This window comes from Dermacentor andersoni, chromosome 7 (assembly GCF_023375885.2).
Source record: "Dermacentor andersoni chromosome 7, qqDerAnde1_hic_scaffold, whole genome shotgun sequence".
NCBI classification, from domain to species: Eukaryota; Metazoa; Arthropoda; class Arachnida; order Ixodida; family Ixodidae; genus Dermacentor; species Dermacentor andersoni.
In genome coordinates this window covers 64,901,753-64,918,853 of record NC_092820.1, presented here as the reverse complement: position 1 = coordinate 64,918,853, position 17,101 = coordinate 64,901,753, and the positions used below count along the sequence as shown (strand labels likewise).

The window sequence follows — 17,101 nt, the reverse complement described above, 5'->3', positions numbered from 1 at the left end:
AACTATCTGATCCATATTAGTAATGATATTGCCCGCTTTACCTCTTAACGCATGCATCTTATTCTTGCCTATTCCTAGTTTCTTCTTCACTTCCTTTAGGCTTCCTCCGTTCCTGAGAGCATGTTCAATTCTATCCATATTATACTTCCGTATGTCAACTGCCTTACGCTTGTTGATTAACTTGGAAAGTTCTGCCTGTTCTATTCTAGCTGTAGGGTTAGAGGCTTTCATACATCGGCGTTTCTTGATCGAATCTTTCGTCTCCTGCGATAGCTTACTGGTATCCTGTCTAAAGGAGTTACCACCAACTTCTATTGCACACTTTTTAATGATGCACTTAAGATTGTCGTACATTGCTTCAACACTAAGGTCCTCTTCTTGAGTTAAAGCCGAATGCCTGTTCTCTAGCTTAATCCGGAACTCCTCTATTTTCCCTCGGCTTCTTATGTACCAGTTTCTTCCGTTCCCTCCTCAAGTCTAGGCTAATTCGAGTTCTTAGTATCCTATGGTCACTGCAGCGCACCTTGCCGAGCACGTCCACGTCTTGTATGATGCCAGGGTTAGCGCAGAGTATAAGGTCTATTTCATTTCTAGTGTCGCCATTCGGGCTCCTTCACGTCCACTTTCGGCTACCCCGCTTGCGAAAGAAGGTATTCATTATCCGCATATTATTTTGTTCTGCAAACTCTACTAATAACTATATCCTGCTATTCCTAGAGCCTATGCCATATTCCCCCACTGACTTGTCTCTAGCCTGCTTCTTGCCTACCTTGGCATTGATGTCGCCCATCAGTATAGTGTATTTAGTTTTGGCTTTACCCATCGCTGATTCCACGTCTTCATAGAAGCTTTCGCCTTCCTGGTGATCACGATTGGATGTAGGGGCGTAGACTTGTACAGCCTTCAATTTGTACCTCTTATTAAGTTTGACAAAAAGACCATTCACCCTCTCGTTAATGCTATAGAATTCCTGTATGTTACTAGCTATATCCTTATTAATCAAGAATACGACTCCTAGTTCTCGTCTCTCCGCTCCATGTAGTAAGAGTGCGTCAAAATCTAAGCCCTCGGATCTTCAACACTTCCCCATGTACATAACGGCAATTTTACGATTGAATGTTACCCTAACTTATACGAAGATTTGATATATTAGTCTAGAGGGGGTAATGCGCATGACTTTTATCCGAAAACCTAAATATGGCCTTTCCGCACAGTAAACCAACATAAAAATACGCTTTGTGTTCAACCGCAGTGGACTGATAAGACCCGTTAGAGGAAGTTTCTTGGAGTCGGACGCTCCCTGCTCTTATGGTGCGAGTGAAACCGTCTATATCAAGGATCACTTAGGATGCAAGACTACAACCTATGCTGGAGGCACGCCTGCCCGGCAAAAAAAAAAAAAAGATGCTGCTACTAACCTTTAACGCGGAATCTCCCCCAAACAGGCTCATATTCGAATTTAACACAGGTTCACGAGTACAGACCGAAGATTATAGACCGCTATAATGGTCACTGTTTGGAACATATTGCTAAATATTTCCTTCAGGCGAAGTTGGTAAACAGTGCGGCAGAAAACACACAGAAGACAAGGAATACGACGAATAGCTGTTCTGTGTCGCATGCCAGAAACAGGGTGATATATCGCTAACTCAGCCTGCCCTAGCCGTTCAACGAAATATACTATGATAGCCTTGCAGAACTTAGCAGAATGCAAGAGGACAGTGACCAGGTCTAAAAACGTGCTGGCTGGAACACCCAAATAGCCCACGCTAAACGCTGCCCACTAAGAACAAGGAAACCCACCGTGGTTGCTCAGGGACTATGGTGTTGAGCTGCTTAGCACGAGGTCACGGGATCGAATCCCGGCCACGGCGGCCGCATTTCGATGGAGGCGAAATGCGAAAACACCCGTTTACTCAGGTTTAGGTGCGCGTTAAAGAACCCCAGGTGGTCGAAATTCCCGGAGTCCTCCACTACGGTGTGCCTCATAATCAGAAAGTGGTTTTGGCACGTAAAACCCCATAATTTAATTTTTGTTAATTTTTAAGAACAAATAAAAGAACTAAGAAAGTAAAATCAGCAGTAGAGAGCGATGTTGCAGGAAATACTCGCACGACTACCGCCAGAACAACGAGGTATGCAACCACTGCAAGCACCTCAGCGTCGTTAATCAGAGACGCCAGCGCCCCAGCAATATGCACGCATTCGAGCAGTCGGTACAGCCCATTAGTTATTCGTAAAAATCACGGCACACTCGAGAAAGCTGCTATATGCTAGACGTACAGAGCCCCAGCGGAACCCGGAAACGTCTGCATCAAAACCACTTATAGCCCAAGACTCGGCGTATGGGCAGATGCTGAGCATGCTAAGGCAGAAAAGACATACGGAAACCGCAGCTACTCGAAAATAACTTACCAGCGGAATTTCACATAGTAGCGAATGCAACACAAACCTAGATACAATAATTATTCACGAAAATTCACACAAATATTCCGTAGCGACATGAGGGATCTAAAAGGCGTAACCCAGCGGATGAAAGATGACCGCGAGACGTATATACATCCAATGGAACTGTCGAAGTTTTAGGCAGAATGGATCCACACTGAGAGAGCAAATTAAAAAAATTCAAACCCCTTTTCGTGCTGCTATAGGAGACAAGGTTACCGTGCACTATTTGATGTTACAGAACCTTTAAACATGCTACGATACTACACCAGGGCAAAGCGAACCAACATGCACAAGGCCAAGTTGCTCTGTTAGTGATACACGATTGCACCGCAATTCAACTGTAAATACCAGATTTGTGCAAAGATTTTTGAGAAATTGTGGCAGTAATTGTGGCCACGAGGCCAACGGCCAATGCTTGCAATCTGCGCGTACTACGGACTCCTAACAGGCAAGGACCGGAATTACTGGGACAAGCCGGAGGACAAGCCGGAGGCCTTCTTATTCTAGCGGGAAGAGATTTTAACGTGAAGCACCAAACCTGGTACTACGCAAGGCTGACCCGAGAGGGCGCATACAACACGATGCAATAGAAATGGAACTCTGGACGTAAGCAACACAGCAGAAACATCAACCCGCATCGGGCTACAGGCGCGACAACAGGACACAACAACTGATCTAGCAGTAGCCACTCCAAGGGTCGCAAGGCAATGGGAAGTACAATCGACGAAATGGAGAGGCGACCATTTACCAATAATCATCTTGTTTAATACCAAAGAAATCTGAGAAAGGAGCCAGACTGTGCTGGTTGACTGGAAAAAAATTCCAATAGCCACTGGGCGCTCTTTTACGTACTTTGAACAATTCAGCGCTGTGATCGCGGAGGTGCTGCCGACGGCCAGAGTAATTACCCCATACGATGGCACTAAAGCTCACATTGACACGCACCTTGCAAATCTGTGGCGAAAGGTCAACCGTTTGACGCAGCAATACCGGTAAAAAGAAAGCGTCACAAAGATCTCACACGCCTTCAACATAAATATCGACTTATCGAGGAATACCAAAAACATCTAGAAGTAGATGCGTGGTACAATAAGTTGGCAAAGCATGACCGCGAGCCTGGTCTAAAAAGGCCATGGCAGATTTTGAATAGCCTGCTTTGCAGAAAGAAAGGGGCGCGTCCTTTCGCGGAAATCTTTTTGCGAGGAAATCCTGCAGTGCTGAAAGAACCCGTTATCCACAATTTCTTGCTGCATGTTGCCGAAACGCATGCTGCTACGATAGACAACGCGAAAGCGGAGCTGGAAACGCCCTTTATGTTCGGCGATCTCGTCGCTGCCCTTGCCCAAACCAAAACGAAATCAGCTTCCCGGCACGATGGGGTGTCTAGGCGAGAACTCCGAAACCGCAGCAATCAAGCTTAAGGACATTTCCTAACAATTGTAATTCTATTCGAGGAAGCCGGACTAGTGCCACACTCATTAAAGCTATCTCGCCTCTACCCTATACCGAAGCCGGCAAATACCACACGAAACGAGCTAATTGACGCCCCGTAGCTCTAACCTCAACTATCTGTAAATTGGTAGGTAAAAAGCTCAACACGAGAATTTAGCACTACCTGGAATAGACACGTTTGCACCCTGCGCAGGCAGGTTTTTGGCTGAACATGGGCAAACATGATCGCCTATGATTGCTCCGCAGAATGACCAACCGCAAGTCTCGCAAAGATATGTCTATCTTCTTGCAGTAACTATGCGTAAAACATTCGACAACGTCAAAAAACAAGGTCATCCTTCATGAATTGGCCACCAGGTACGCGAACTAAAGAAGATACAACTGTGTCCCAAGCTTCCACTAAAGTAGACCAATCCAGCTCCATGGCAAAGCATCGGGATGGATTCCGAAGTCCTATTACTTCAATAGAGGTGTACCTAAGGGATCCATCGTCGGGCCTATATTATTCAATCTCGCAATTACACTTGTTACAGAGCCTCTTGAGCGCGGCAATTCGGCCCACTTTTCCTTTGATGACGACTGTATCACAATATGGACGGAAGCGGCTCATTATTCCGACGAGCAGAGCATGCATGCTGAACTGCCAGCAACAATCCTCAGCCTTACTGACACTTCAGATAACCACGGACTGCAACTATCACCAGAGAAGACGGAACTGCTCAGTGTATACAGAACGAAAGTAATTATTGGAAACAAACAGATCACGTTGCTTCTCGGCCAAGCTATATTACGTCGACCAATGGACCAATTAGGATCCTAGTGATGGACAAACAGCGCCAAGCGATTGATTCGCATACTGAAGCAAAATGGAGACTGCTGTTGCGCATGGTTCGACGAATATCAAGCAAGTATGGTGGAGCGCGTCAGAAAGTGTGCCAAAGGCTTGGAAAGGCAGTCACGGTTGGAAGGATTATTTACGCGGCACCCGTGTACGACTTATCTGAACGCGACCTCGGCGACATCGAAAAGATACACATTGTCACGCTTCGTACGATCACTAGGCTACCGAAGCACTCAAGGAAGGAGGATTTCCACAAGCTGGTAGCGATACCACCAATGCAAAAGATAGTTAATGAAGCGCGAATTCGAATGCGATCTCTTGGAAAAACGCTACCCAAGGAATACAAATCATGGAATGTGATAAAGAACCATACGCGAGGCTAGAGTTAGCGGAAGTGACCATAATGCCGCCATGGGAAGCACTACTGCCCATGCGGAGGCAGCAGCGCCCTATCGTTAGATGACACACGGAAGCTAGAAAAATACTTTCGAAGTGATTGGAACTACGAACGCCGCAGCACGCCATTAACATCTACACGGACGCTGCTATTAGAAAAGATATAGCGAACATGGCCTTGGTTAGCACATCTGCACACCCCAACATAATGGCTATCATTCATGTCAGCTTCGCGGGGGTGCAACATTGCACGCAGAAGTCTCAGCTATATGGGGAGCGCTTAACACCATTCCCGTTGACATGGGAGACATTGTAGAGCAGAGTGTGCGAAAGAACTATCGCATTCTTTATGACTCGTACGAAATGGTGGCTGAAATAACGGCGCCTACAACAGACAATGCTGTGGGCAACGATACTAGAAGAAAACAAACAGAACACAAGACAATGGGACAACTGTTGAAATCCTAAGGACACCGAGACACACTGAAACAGATGGCGGAAACGCAGCTGCTTACGCAGTTGCCGCGCAAGCGCGTCGGCTTGGTTACAACTACAGCACTCCATACTCTATTTCTTCGCCAAAATGCTTACCTAGATTATGGGGCGAAGGCTCTTTTTGAAGAACACTGATGCATTACATTCGCATCAAAACGCTACACCAGTGAACGTGTTTTATGACATAGGGCAAGCTTGCTCGCGTGGAAGAGGTTTTCTTGAACAAGGTTATGATCAACGCTGCACACACCACACATACTTGACAAATAGCACCAACCAGAGAAGCTACGACTGGGAACGCCTATACACGATGCACACATTGTCAGGAGTCATGCAGTGCAGATTTCCAACAACTCATATGGAGCTGAGAATCATTTTACTAGAAAGATCCGCCATTGAGCGCTTACTGTGTGAATACATTAGAACCCTAGGAAATTGAATACATAGTAAGCCTGAAACGCAAAAATCTAGCGCGACGTATGGCATACAATGTGGCCGGTTTCGACTAGGGTAGGAGGGGCCGACCAGCCCATGTCAGAGCAATGGAACTGAACATATACGTAGTAATACCAAAGTCTGCATAAAGCGGAAGATCAAAGAGAAGACTGAGATGAAGATGTGCCTTTGCCAACAATACGGTAACGTAGACTCCTTTCCCACCTATATCGAACAGCGACAAACAACAGTCCCTTTACTTAAAATAAATTCATAATTCATTCATTCAGACGGTCGTGATATATGCAGTACTAAAGAGAGTACGCTATTTAGGAGAGAAGCAACGTGTCAAACCGAAAATAAACACGTTATGACTTCAAAATATAATTGTCACAAGCAATGTAAAAAATTACCAAAACAATAGGCTACTCGAAAGTATGCCTTTCAATGTGGCATAATAATGTTAATATAAGCCTTTCAATCTCATTTGAAGAGTGAGCATATGCTTCTAACCATGAATAACCATACCTACAACATATGATTAGAGCTTACCTTTTTTCGGCTTTATCCGGAGTACAGGTTGCTTAGCTCGGCTTTCTAATGCTTCTGCGTCAAACAACTGGCTAACCCTGAAAATAAAGTTTGCATAACACAGCATCCAACAACAATTCTGTGGTAAAATTGATTACTTTTAAGAGTACCGATTTACTTTCTGGCATACGTCATAGGAAATGACTGGGCTGTGTAAGCATAGCCCAGAAAACTATTTAACAGAGAATTACGAACGCCACGGAAATTCTAGAGCGATCAATCTTCCTTAATTAAAGCGTGACTACCTTCTCCACACCAGGGGAGGCAGGCAGAACTCGTTAATTTCTCGTGCCGCAGAAACTCCTTCTATATTGTTGAGTTATTCTCCCCTTCAATCACTTGTGTTTGTAATATCAGCACTGCGTGAATGAAGCAGAAAACTGACCTCCGAGGACATATAAGTGCAGAGAAGAGAAAACGAACTCCTAGAAGCTTAAGCGCAGTTTACTAAAAAAGTAAGAATAACAAGCACAACATTTTCAGCAACAAAATTTTTTACCTTCCAGTAAAAATTACCGAATAATGTTTAAATTTGTTACCACATCCTTAATGCCACTAGTTCATAGTGCTGCACGTTCCAACCTGTGTAAATTTATGAGGTCTCAAAAAGCCGTGTTTTTTCAGTAAATAACACACAGGAATATATAATTAGATGTGTAATAAGCCTAAGACTATCGACTCTAAATATTTCCAGAAGTGTGATCCCGTATTCTATACGTAAATTAATATGAAGGGAATGCCAATGTATTTTAGTCAGCTGACCAGAAATATAAGTTTAAACGTATTTTCTGCCGGCAACGTAACATAAAGAGAGAAATTTCTACAAAGATTGACTAACTAAATTCTTTGGAACAAAACAAAGTAAACAAGCAGAATGAACAAAAAAATACACGAAGAGTAACTGCACAGTTCTTGACATAAGTTCCTGAAGATATTGTTTCAAATGTTGTTGTTCTCTTGCGGGGCAAAAATGTTGATGTTTTCGCAAAAGGAGACAAAATACATACAAGAATCGTTTCTTTTTGCCTAAAACTTTTCCTAGACTTCGTATCTCTACGGAAGCCGCCATCAGTGCAACCACTAAGCGCTGGCAACTAGCCAAAGCGGTACAAGATAGTTCCATGCGATGTCATTATGCGGCGTCGTATTTCGTCACTGATATAACTATGCATTACGTAGTTTTCTTCGCATAGAACAAATGTGGGTTAACTTTAGTTCTGTTCATCGTGCTGGGCAGGCCTGAGGTTGTCATTTTCGCCGTCAAATTTACAGGATCCTGGGACCCTGCGCCGGGTAATAATATAATTAAAAATAATGCAATTTCTGTGCCAGAGCTGTGGCTGCTGAGCGCCATAGAAACAAAGTTTCCCACATAAGTTTGCAGTCGTATGACACTGAAATGTGTATTACCCTTGGAAGAAGGCTACATTTTAAGAATATGAACTAAAAAGCCAGACAATCTTTATTAATACCAATAATTGTATGGTTATTATACGCGGGTCGGACTAACGCGGACGCCACATGTGCGGGTGCGCCAGAATTTCTGACCCCATAAAAGCTTTAACACTCCATGTGTGGCATGTACTCATCTGGCACATGCGACATTAAGCAGCGAGTAAAGGCCCGCGCTAGTTCCTTTTCATCAATTTCAGCTTTTATTAGTGACATTATTTGACACTTCTTATATTTAACTGTCTGAGAAGATTTATTACCATAGGCATAACCCACATAAATGGCATGGATAGGCATTTGGCTTGCATATACCTATTATTATGTGGAGCACACTACCGGGGTAGTAGCACATGACCAGGGTTGTTGGAGAAGTATGGGTGAGGCCTTTGCCCTGCAGTGGGCGTAGCCAAGCTGCTGCTGCTGCTGCTGATGATGATGTGGAGCCCCACTTCGGCACTGACGCGACGTTATAAATGCGTTTAGGGAGCCTGTATTGACCCCTTCCTCGGAGCAGTTTGCTTTAAAGGAAGAAAATGGAGTTTTCGGCGGCGCTCCGAACGTTGCCTCATTGAAAGTGCGCGAATACGAAGCCTTTACTGCCCTGATACTGTGCGATCAGCTGTCGGAAATGCAACTAGGTGTTTGGCAACACACTGGGGTCTATTCAGACTGCAAAATGTGCAACGACAGAGCGGAGACGTGGGTCGTAGATGGCTGCAAAACTAGAGACTGGAATATTGCGCAATGAAATGAATGCGCGTGGCCAATGTTACTCAAGGGCTGCCTGTGTTGCCGGCTCTTCTCGACGAACGGCTTTCGTCGATTATAAAGAAATTAAATCTTCAGCCCGTGCTGTATCGCTAACCTCCAAAGAAAGTACCTAAACCCATTACGTCTGCGAGTAAGAGTGTGTACTGCTCCTTATAAAACGGAGTTGTGCGACTTACTAGCACTGTAAGTTTTTCGCACCTTATCTTTACACATCCACCCCTACTCACACACAAACTTACGCCCTCTCTATCGCCAACGTATCTAGAATAAGTGAATTGGCGCACACTTGAATCAATGCGCCGAAGCATGAGTGATGGCAGCTACACCGAAAACACACGATTGTTCGAAGTTAAACTTTTTCGACGATTCACGCAGATTAAGTGTTTGACAAGCGATAGTACGTCGTTTTTACGTACTTTCGCAAAATGCCGATCATCTACATAGCAAGCTTTGAGTGCGGCAATACCAAACCTATGGCAACTGAGCACAACTTGGAGCGATTAGGCCGAAAAAAACAAATCAGGTAGGGACTGCAAAAAAAAAAAAAAAACTTCACTCAGTCAGAAGCACGATAAGCCCTCGTTCCGAGTTTTGCCAAATAAACAACGAAGAGGGATAGACACTGGTGCTGATTTAATTCATAAGCGGAAAGCTTATGACGCTTATCAGAAAGGTCTCTCCTTTGGACTGCAAAAAGCTATTAAAGAAGTGGCGCAGACTCCTATGCGCACGTTCATGTGCTCACCGAAGAACTCGAAATTGGACCGCTTTGAATGCCTCTTCACGCTTCTGTTATCACGCCATTGCCGTCACATAGTCGTGGTCACGCTATAGTTTTATCATTGTGCTCACTTCAGTGACGTCATCCCGCTGTCGTCATGCGTTTGTTGTCATACCTCCTTCGTCGTTTTATGTAGGTGAATATTTATTAGTGGTTCTATTGTAATGATAATGTCGTTATCTAATTTTGATTTGGTCACCATTTTCCTGCCGTCACGGCGAGACAGTCGACATCATTTTTCGACTGTGAGAACATCGCCGCCATGCCGTCGTGGTCGTGCCATTGTTGTGACAACATCGTCAACCGACGCTCCTCATGCCGTCGTCGGTATGCCGCTTTTGCTTGCAGGTTTCATGATAGAGTCATGGTCACGCCGTTGTCATCATACACTCGTCGTCATCCAATTGTCATCAAGGCATTGCGACGTCATTGTCCTCAATGCGTCGTCGTCATACAGTAGTCGCAAAACTATTGCGTCCGGGACATTATCGTCACTGTGTGTTCGAGATAATATTCTTATTAGCCGTCGTCATTATGAGCCACCTTCATCACAGGTCGTTGTCAGTGCGTTCACTTTAATCAATTGTCGTCACGCAGTCGTTTCAAGTTGTCTTCTCATCATTGTAACTTGTCTCTGTTACTTCTCATTGTCCTTCATCATCGTTACTTCAGTAACATAATCCCAACAACCTTATCAAATCGAGGTCATAACACCTTCGTCGATTCATCAACGCTATTCCTGCTGTGATTACACTGTAATCAGGAAGTCGCCATTCAATCATGATTACACAACCACTGAAATGCCACCGTCGTCGCGGCGTCGTCACACAGATGCATTTGGGAATCAGCTTTGACACCGGCTTCGTCATGCCATCGTGGTTGTGCCATAGTCGTCATTCTAGCTTCTTCATTCAGTCGTCGTCATACCTTCGTCGTCACGTCATCGTCGCCATACGGTCGTCGTCATTTTGTTGTCCTCATGGTATCGTCCTCCGGCTGTTGTCGTTACACCATCGCACAACTAAAGAGCTGATACGTCATGCCGTCATGTCGCCTTCTCTACACCACCTGTGTCATTTCATCAATATGATTCCTTCGTCATTTCATCATCATTCTGTCAGCATCATACAGTCGTTGCCATACTGCCATGTCCATGGCGAACATGGCAAGTGAGCGCCATAAAATCTTAGGACCATATCCGGGCATCTGGCACATTGTCTCAGAATCAGCACTGGGCGTGTTAAATAAACGTGACTTCAGGAACACATCCTGCGGCTACATTTCTCGAATGCTATGGGTACCACAGGGAACAGACATCGTGGGACGAGTTTGGTCATAACTTTTGGTACTTACAAAATACGCTTAAATTACCGCAACTATGCACGCAAGAGTTTGGCAATCGCTTTTTCACATTGTCGGTGTGCACTTTATTTAAGAACTGAAAGAAATAAAGTGCGTCGGTAGAGATGAGAGACAAAAACTGTAGGCAACGGAAGAGGTAAGAAGTTTTTCATTTACTGAGGCGCCCTTGTTAACGCACATTCTCATTGATACTTTGAGCCTTCATATGTCCTTCCTAGCGGATATCGTCCATGTCTGCTGTTGTCCTGTTTCACTACTTCCCGTCCCAAGCTCTAGCGAGAACATTATGAACTAGCTAAATCCCCTAAACATGTTTTAATGCCGCCCTGAATCACTTTTTAAACACACGAAAAAGACGTTGCTGATCTGTCATAGAGGCTGCTGTGTACATGTGAGCCAAATTTTACTGAACGGCGTGCTGCAGGAAATTTACATTCTCGTCTCAAAAACTGCGAAAAACGTCTTGCTTACGCTTCCACGATGCTTTCATACAGCGTCATCGAAAGCAGATGGACCCACCATTGTCATTGCTACCTACTTATCCCCATCAACTCGGTTTGATAGCAAGAGACTAGAAGACGTCTTGACAGCAACCCCTGGTCCATCGACTATCACCGGAGATTTTAACGCCCACCACCCTGTTTGGCGAAGCTCCAAAATTAACGAAACGGCCGGCGGCTTGCTACATATGTGTCTGATCGTGAACTGTCCCCGATAAATGGTGGGAGCCCTACCTTACTACAACGCCCACCGTACAGCAGCTGCTTAGACTGCCATCCTCCTCCAGGAACATGTCGAGGATTCTCACTCTGTCATTAACCGGGATAACGGATGCGGTCTCGGTGGTAATAGACATATCGGGAGGTGGTGACTTTCTTTGCACTGATTGTGGGTTGGTATAGTAGCAGTTTCAATTTCTTAGTCACAAGCAGTGTCCTGCTTTCTTCCGCACTAGGCAGTGTCCTGCTTCCGCACTAGGCGACTGTCGGCACATGCTGTGCTGCCGGTCAGTTGCTGCATGTGGCGCGAAAGTTGGCTAGGTCCCGATCACCCAGTTAAGCCACGCGCAGTAGCTGCCAGAGACAATCCACCTCTGATGGGGTCACGCGTCGAATAAACGTCTTCTTGAGCCTCTGGTAGTTGTAAACGCAGGCGGAAAGCTGGCCACCACGTGATGGTACTTGGCGTTATCAGTGGTAATAAGCGTCCGGGCAACAGTGACTCGACTTACACAAACCCAACTTGAGGGCCGCCGCTCCGAAAGAGAGGCAGTTTGACATCTGGCATGAATACCGGGGGGCATGCGACATCGTTGTGTTGTTCCAAGTCCGGGTCCCCAATTGTAGGGATGTGCGCCGAACGAAGAGACAAGTGCGGTCACTAATTGTGGGTTTCGTGGGCTGAACAAAGGCACAAGCGTGCGTCCCGTTATCTCGATGACAACCGAGTTCATTTTCATTTCGCTGGCGCCTTCTAGGGACTCCTTTTGCCCTTTTCCTCGATCCTTGTACTGACAGTACCACGGCTGGCTCGCTATGCATTCAGGGTTTACCACACAGATTCACCAGGCGAGGTGTAGAACGAGGGATCTACCTGCTCTTGTGTTCGTCGCGTGGTTAACAATTCACTGGGTACAAGTGAGCGCCGTGCCTTGGCCTATGTTCTGCCAAGACATCTGCCTGGGTTCAACTTTTTCCAGAATGACAAAACGCCTTCGATCCCGGCGTCTCGCACACGTCACCGGATCAACACAGCTACGACGGATCCAATAAGACAAAAGCCTTACCAGTCTTTCCAGCAGTACGTAGGACAATCAATGAACAACTTCGCGAAATGCTTCGCGAGGGATTAGTTCAGGGGTCGTGCAGTTCTTTGGCGGCTCCAGTGACACTCGTTAAAAAGGAAGACGGAACATGGAGGTTTTGCATGGATTATCGACGCCTAAAATTGGTCAGTAAATAGGACGTCAATCCACTTTCGCCAATTGACGAAGCTATTGATTGCCCCCGTGCAGCCTGGTCCCTTTCGTCTGCTGATTTGCGGCTCTGGCTATTGACAGATACCGATGAACCCGGACGACAAATAGAAAACGGCCTTCTTGACACTAGTTAAGGCAGACTATATGAATTCAATGTAATGCCGTTAGGGCTGTGAACCGCCTCTTCAACCTTCGAGCGCTTTATAGATACAGCCACGGAGGCTTTTCAGAAGTGTATGAGTGAAATATACGACGCGATTCCGGGTACACAGATGTACGTTGATGATATACTAGTATGGGATAGCACGAGAAAAGAGCATGACGGGCTACGTGCAATCCTGCAGTTCGCGAGTACAGCGGGACCAACGTTCAACCCAGCGAAGTGTAGAATACGCGTCAGGGAAATTTCTTTTTTGGGTGACGCAATCTTGGCTGAAGGCATACGCCCGAGCGCCGCATCAGTCTCTTCGGTGTTAAAAATACCGCCCCCAATCGACAAGCACGTTGTGCAAAGAGTGTTAAGGGTCGTGAACTATATCGCGAATTTTGTACCAGCGCAGGCAGAAATGCTAAACTGCTCTGGGAGCTAATAAAGAAGGACAGCGTTTTTGAGTGGGCAGCGGACCATGCGAAACAATGGAATCCCATACTTCTGGTTGTGCAAACCATGGTAGCTATTTCCGACTCCAATCGACACGTGAACATAAGCTCAGATGTGTCACAAGACGGCGTCGGCTCGGCTCTACTACAACGACATGGTGACGTTTGGAAGCCATTTACTTATGCTTCACAAGTACTAAGGAATGTTCAGAAACCATACTCGAAATCTAAAAGGAAGCCATAGCAGTGGTCTACAGATGCGAGAAAGTCCGCAATTTGTATACGGCCGCCACACATTCCTTGAAACAGGCCACCACCCACTAATAGGAATATCCCAAAAGGCGATTGGTGACATGCCTACGAAGTTGCAGTCCTTCTTTTTTCTTCTACTCCAATACAATTTAACCCTGCTTTTTGTTCCAGAAAAGTGCTTGCTTTTCGCTGATATGCGGTCACGAGCGCCTGTCGGCATGCCCCGAAAGGACGACGCTGAGGAGGACATCGAAGTTCATGCTGTAAGTGAAATTTCAGCACTTGTGAGCGAGGCAATGTTACGCAACCTAATAAAAGAAACAAGCAAGGACAGCTACATGAAAAACGTTGTTGAATGTTTCCAGACCAAGAAGCCCGTGACAGGCCAGCTAAAACATTTTGCTGCAGAGCTGTCGATCGTCAACGGCGTGCTTTTGAAGGGATGCAAGGTCGTTATCCCAACCGGTATGCGTGCTGAAATTTTGCGCGGAATTCATGACCCACATATGGGATTAAATAAATGCAAGGCACGTGCCTGCCATTTAGTTTTTTGGCCAGGCCTCGGCGCCGACATCGATAACCTCGCCAAGAAATGCGCTGTGTGCCAAACGCATGCGTATGGACAAGAAAGCGAGCCACTTTTGATCCGGCCCGTGCCCGAACATGCGTGGTATAAAGTAATGGTGGACATCTTCGACTATGGTGGCAAGGCGTACCTCTGCGCTCATGACACGCTTTCCAATTTCGCAGAGGTGGAATTGCTCCATGACACATGCGTAGGAACTGTCGGTGGAACCGGTGGAAGTATGCACTGACAACGGACCACAGTTTGCCAGCTGCGAATTGTCGCTCTTTTCAAAGAGATGCGATTTCACATGTATCACCTCTATCCCCAGGTTTCCTCGTTCGAATGGCCTCGCAGAAAAGGGGGTGCAGATAGCTAAACTGATCGTGAAGAAAACTACCGAATGCAACGATGACTTCTTGCTGGGACTTCTTGGTTACGGGGCCCGTCCATTGGAAGATGGCAATTCACCCACTGAGGTACTCCTAGGCCGGCGGCTCCGGACCCTCTGCCCGAGTTCTGTAAAGGGCCTTGCCCGGCTGTACGAAAACATCAACAAGAACAGCCCAGACGTGCCCTGGCGCCCTTAGGTGAAGGGCAAGTTGTAAGAAATCGTGAGGGCACATAGGCAAGGAAAGCAAAGGTGATCCGTGCTCTGCAGCCAAGGTCGTACCGTGTCGTCACCGAGGACGGGAAGGTTCTTCGGCGAAACCGCCAACATCTGCTGAAGGCTAAAGAGCCTGTCGTTCACGACACATCTGATGTTGACGACACCGACAACGAAGCGCAGCGAAGAACGGATATCAAGAAAGCCACACCCGACAGCAGCATGTTCAAACGTGGCGATGCCGCAGCCAGTGAGTGCACCTTTACGAAGGAGAACGCGCCAGGGAAGACCTCCTCAACGCCTGACTTATGACTAGAACTTCAGTCAGTGCTCTCTATAAGTGATCAGGTGGGCTAGTTTTGCATATAGGTGATTTGTTTATGTTTTTTGTGAGTGGAAGATGCATCGTGTGTATGTATTAATGGGGAGTGCTTCAGTTATGACACGCTCTCAACTTCGCGGCTCATGCCCGTGTGTACGTTTTCCTTTCACGTGCACCACACCCTCTCCCAATGTATGCCATAAAACTGGGCGGAAATAAGCCCGGTGTTTCTCTTCGTCGCAAGCCCGGCTTGACTGACTGCATCGGTCACGCACACACGAAAAACAATGGTCTGTGAGAGAGCGGCGCACTTTTTGGGGACAGTGTTCGTGCTTTCGCAGCTTTATTCATCGGTTAGCTGAGGTTCCTTATCTATTGACATGTCTCCTCCGAAAGGATGTACCCTTTGATTGTACAGCCACGTGTAAAGGGTCTTTTTGACGGCTGGCGTTTCTTTTAAGTCACAACCTATTCTCCGACACTTTGGCCCTTCCGCACCAAGCGAAATTTCCACAGATGATAGTGGTATGGGCATTGGTGCTGCGCTGACCCCACGCTTCAATGGCAGAGAACACGTTATTTCTTACACCAGCCACTTGCTAAGCAAGCCAGATCGTAATTACACTCTGAGCGAACAGGAATGTCTTGCCGTAATCTCTGCCGTTCAAAGGTATCGTTCCTAATTATACGCCCGATACTTCACAGTTGTCACGGACCATCACCTACTGTGTTGGCTTCCGAACATACGCGATACATCTGGTCGACTTGCGCACTGGGCCCTTAGACTTCAAGTGTATGATTTCACTGTGTCGTACAAGACCGGTGGGGGCCATGCTGACGTGGACTGCCTTTCAAGGATATCACTAGGTTCCACGCACTACAAGGCTGACAACTTCGTCGACTACCTCGCTTCGCTGGAATGTCTTTCCCGACAGCGGTGCATTCAACACTGTGCAGTGAAGGACGCGAGTTTGCTGCCGTGCTTTTGCGCCACGCAAACTTCTACATTGGCATGCCGTTTTAGTGTTTACGATGGCTTACTGTGCAAGAGGGACAACACTACAACTGGTGCACTCCTTCCGCTAGCGGTTCCGGAGAGCCTCCGTTCATCTATGCTATGCATCATGCAAGATGACCCCACAACAGACCACTTGGGATCAGTGCGGATTCTATACCGGGCTAAAGAATGCTTTTATTGGCCGAAATTGTGTCAGACTACCGAACAAGACGTTGCCAGCTGCACAACGTGTCAGCGTCGTAAAGCTCCGAACAAAGCTGACACCGGTCAATTTCAGCCTGTGCTGCCTCTATGCTGCCCTTTTGAGAAGGCTGGCATCGACCTTGTGGGCCCTTTTCTGGGATTCTCCACGGATAACCACTGGATAGTCGTGTGCGTCGACTGGTATACCCGTTGCTGCCGAGACAGCAGCCAGACTCTCCGACGCTGCTGCAGCAGTTTCTCTTTTCTTGCTTCATTCCATCAGCCTCCGGCATGAGCTGTCTCGAGTGATAATCAGCGACCGTAGCGGCCAGTTCACCGTAGATATTGTACAATACCTGCTACGCTTGTGTGCTTCTGACATTCGACGCCATACCATCCCCAAACCGATAGACTCACAGAGCGTGGCAACCTAGCGCTTACCAACATGATTGCCGTGTATGCCTCGTCGGATCAGGAGAACTAGGATGATAATCTACCGTTTATAACGTACGTTTTCAACACTACGAGGCCATAATCTACCGTTTATGAGGT

At 46.6% G+C, this 17,101-nt stretch overlaps 1 long non-coding RNA gene across 1 annotated transcript in view; it reads right to left on the bottom strand.

Annotated features, from left to right (window-relative positions):
- Positions 1–17,101, bottom strand: part of LOC129385766 (uncharacterized) — a 71,073-nt gene that overhangs the window by 35,754 nt on the left and 18,218 nt on the right. The window contains exon 3 of the long non-coding RNA XR_011895426.1: positions 6,620–6,696. This is a non-coding gene — a long non-coding RNA (uncharacterized lncRNA). The remainder of the gene's footprint in view (positions 1–6,619; positions 6,697–17,101) is intronic.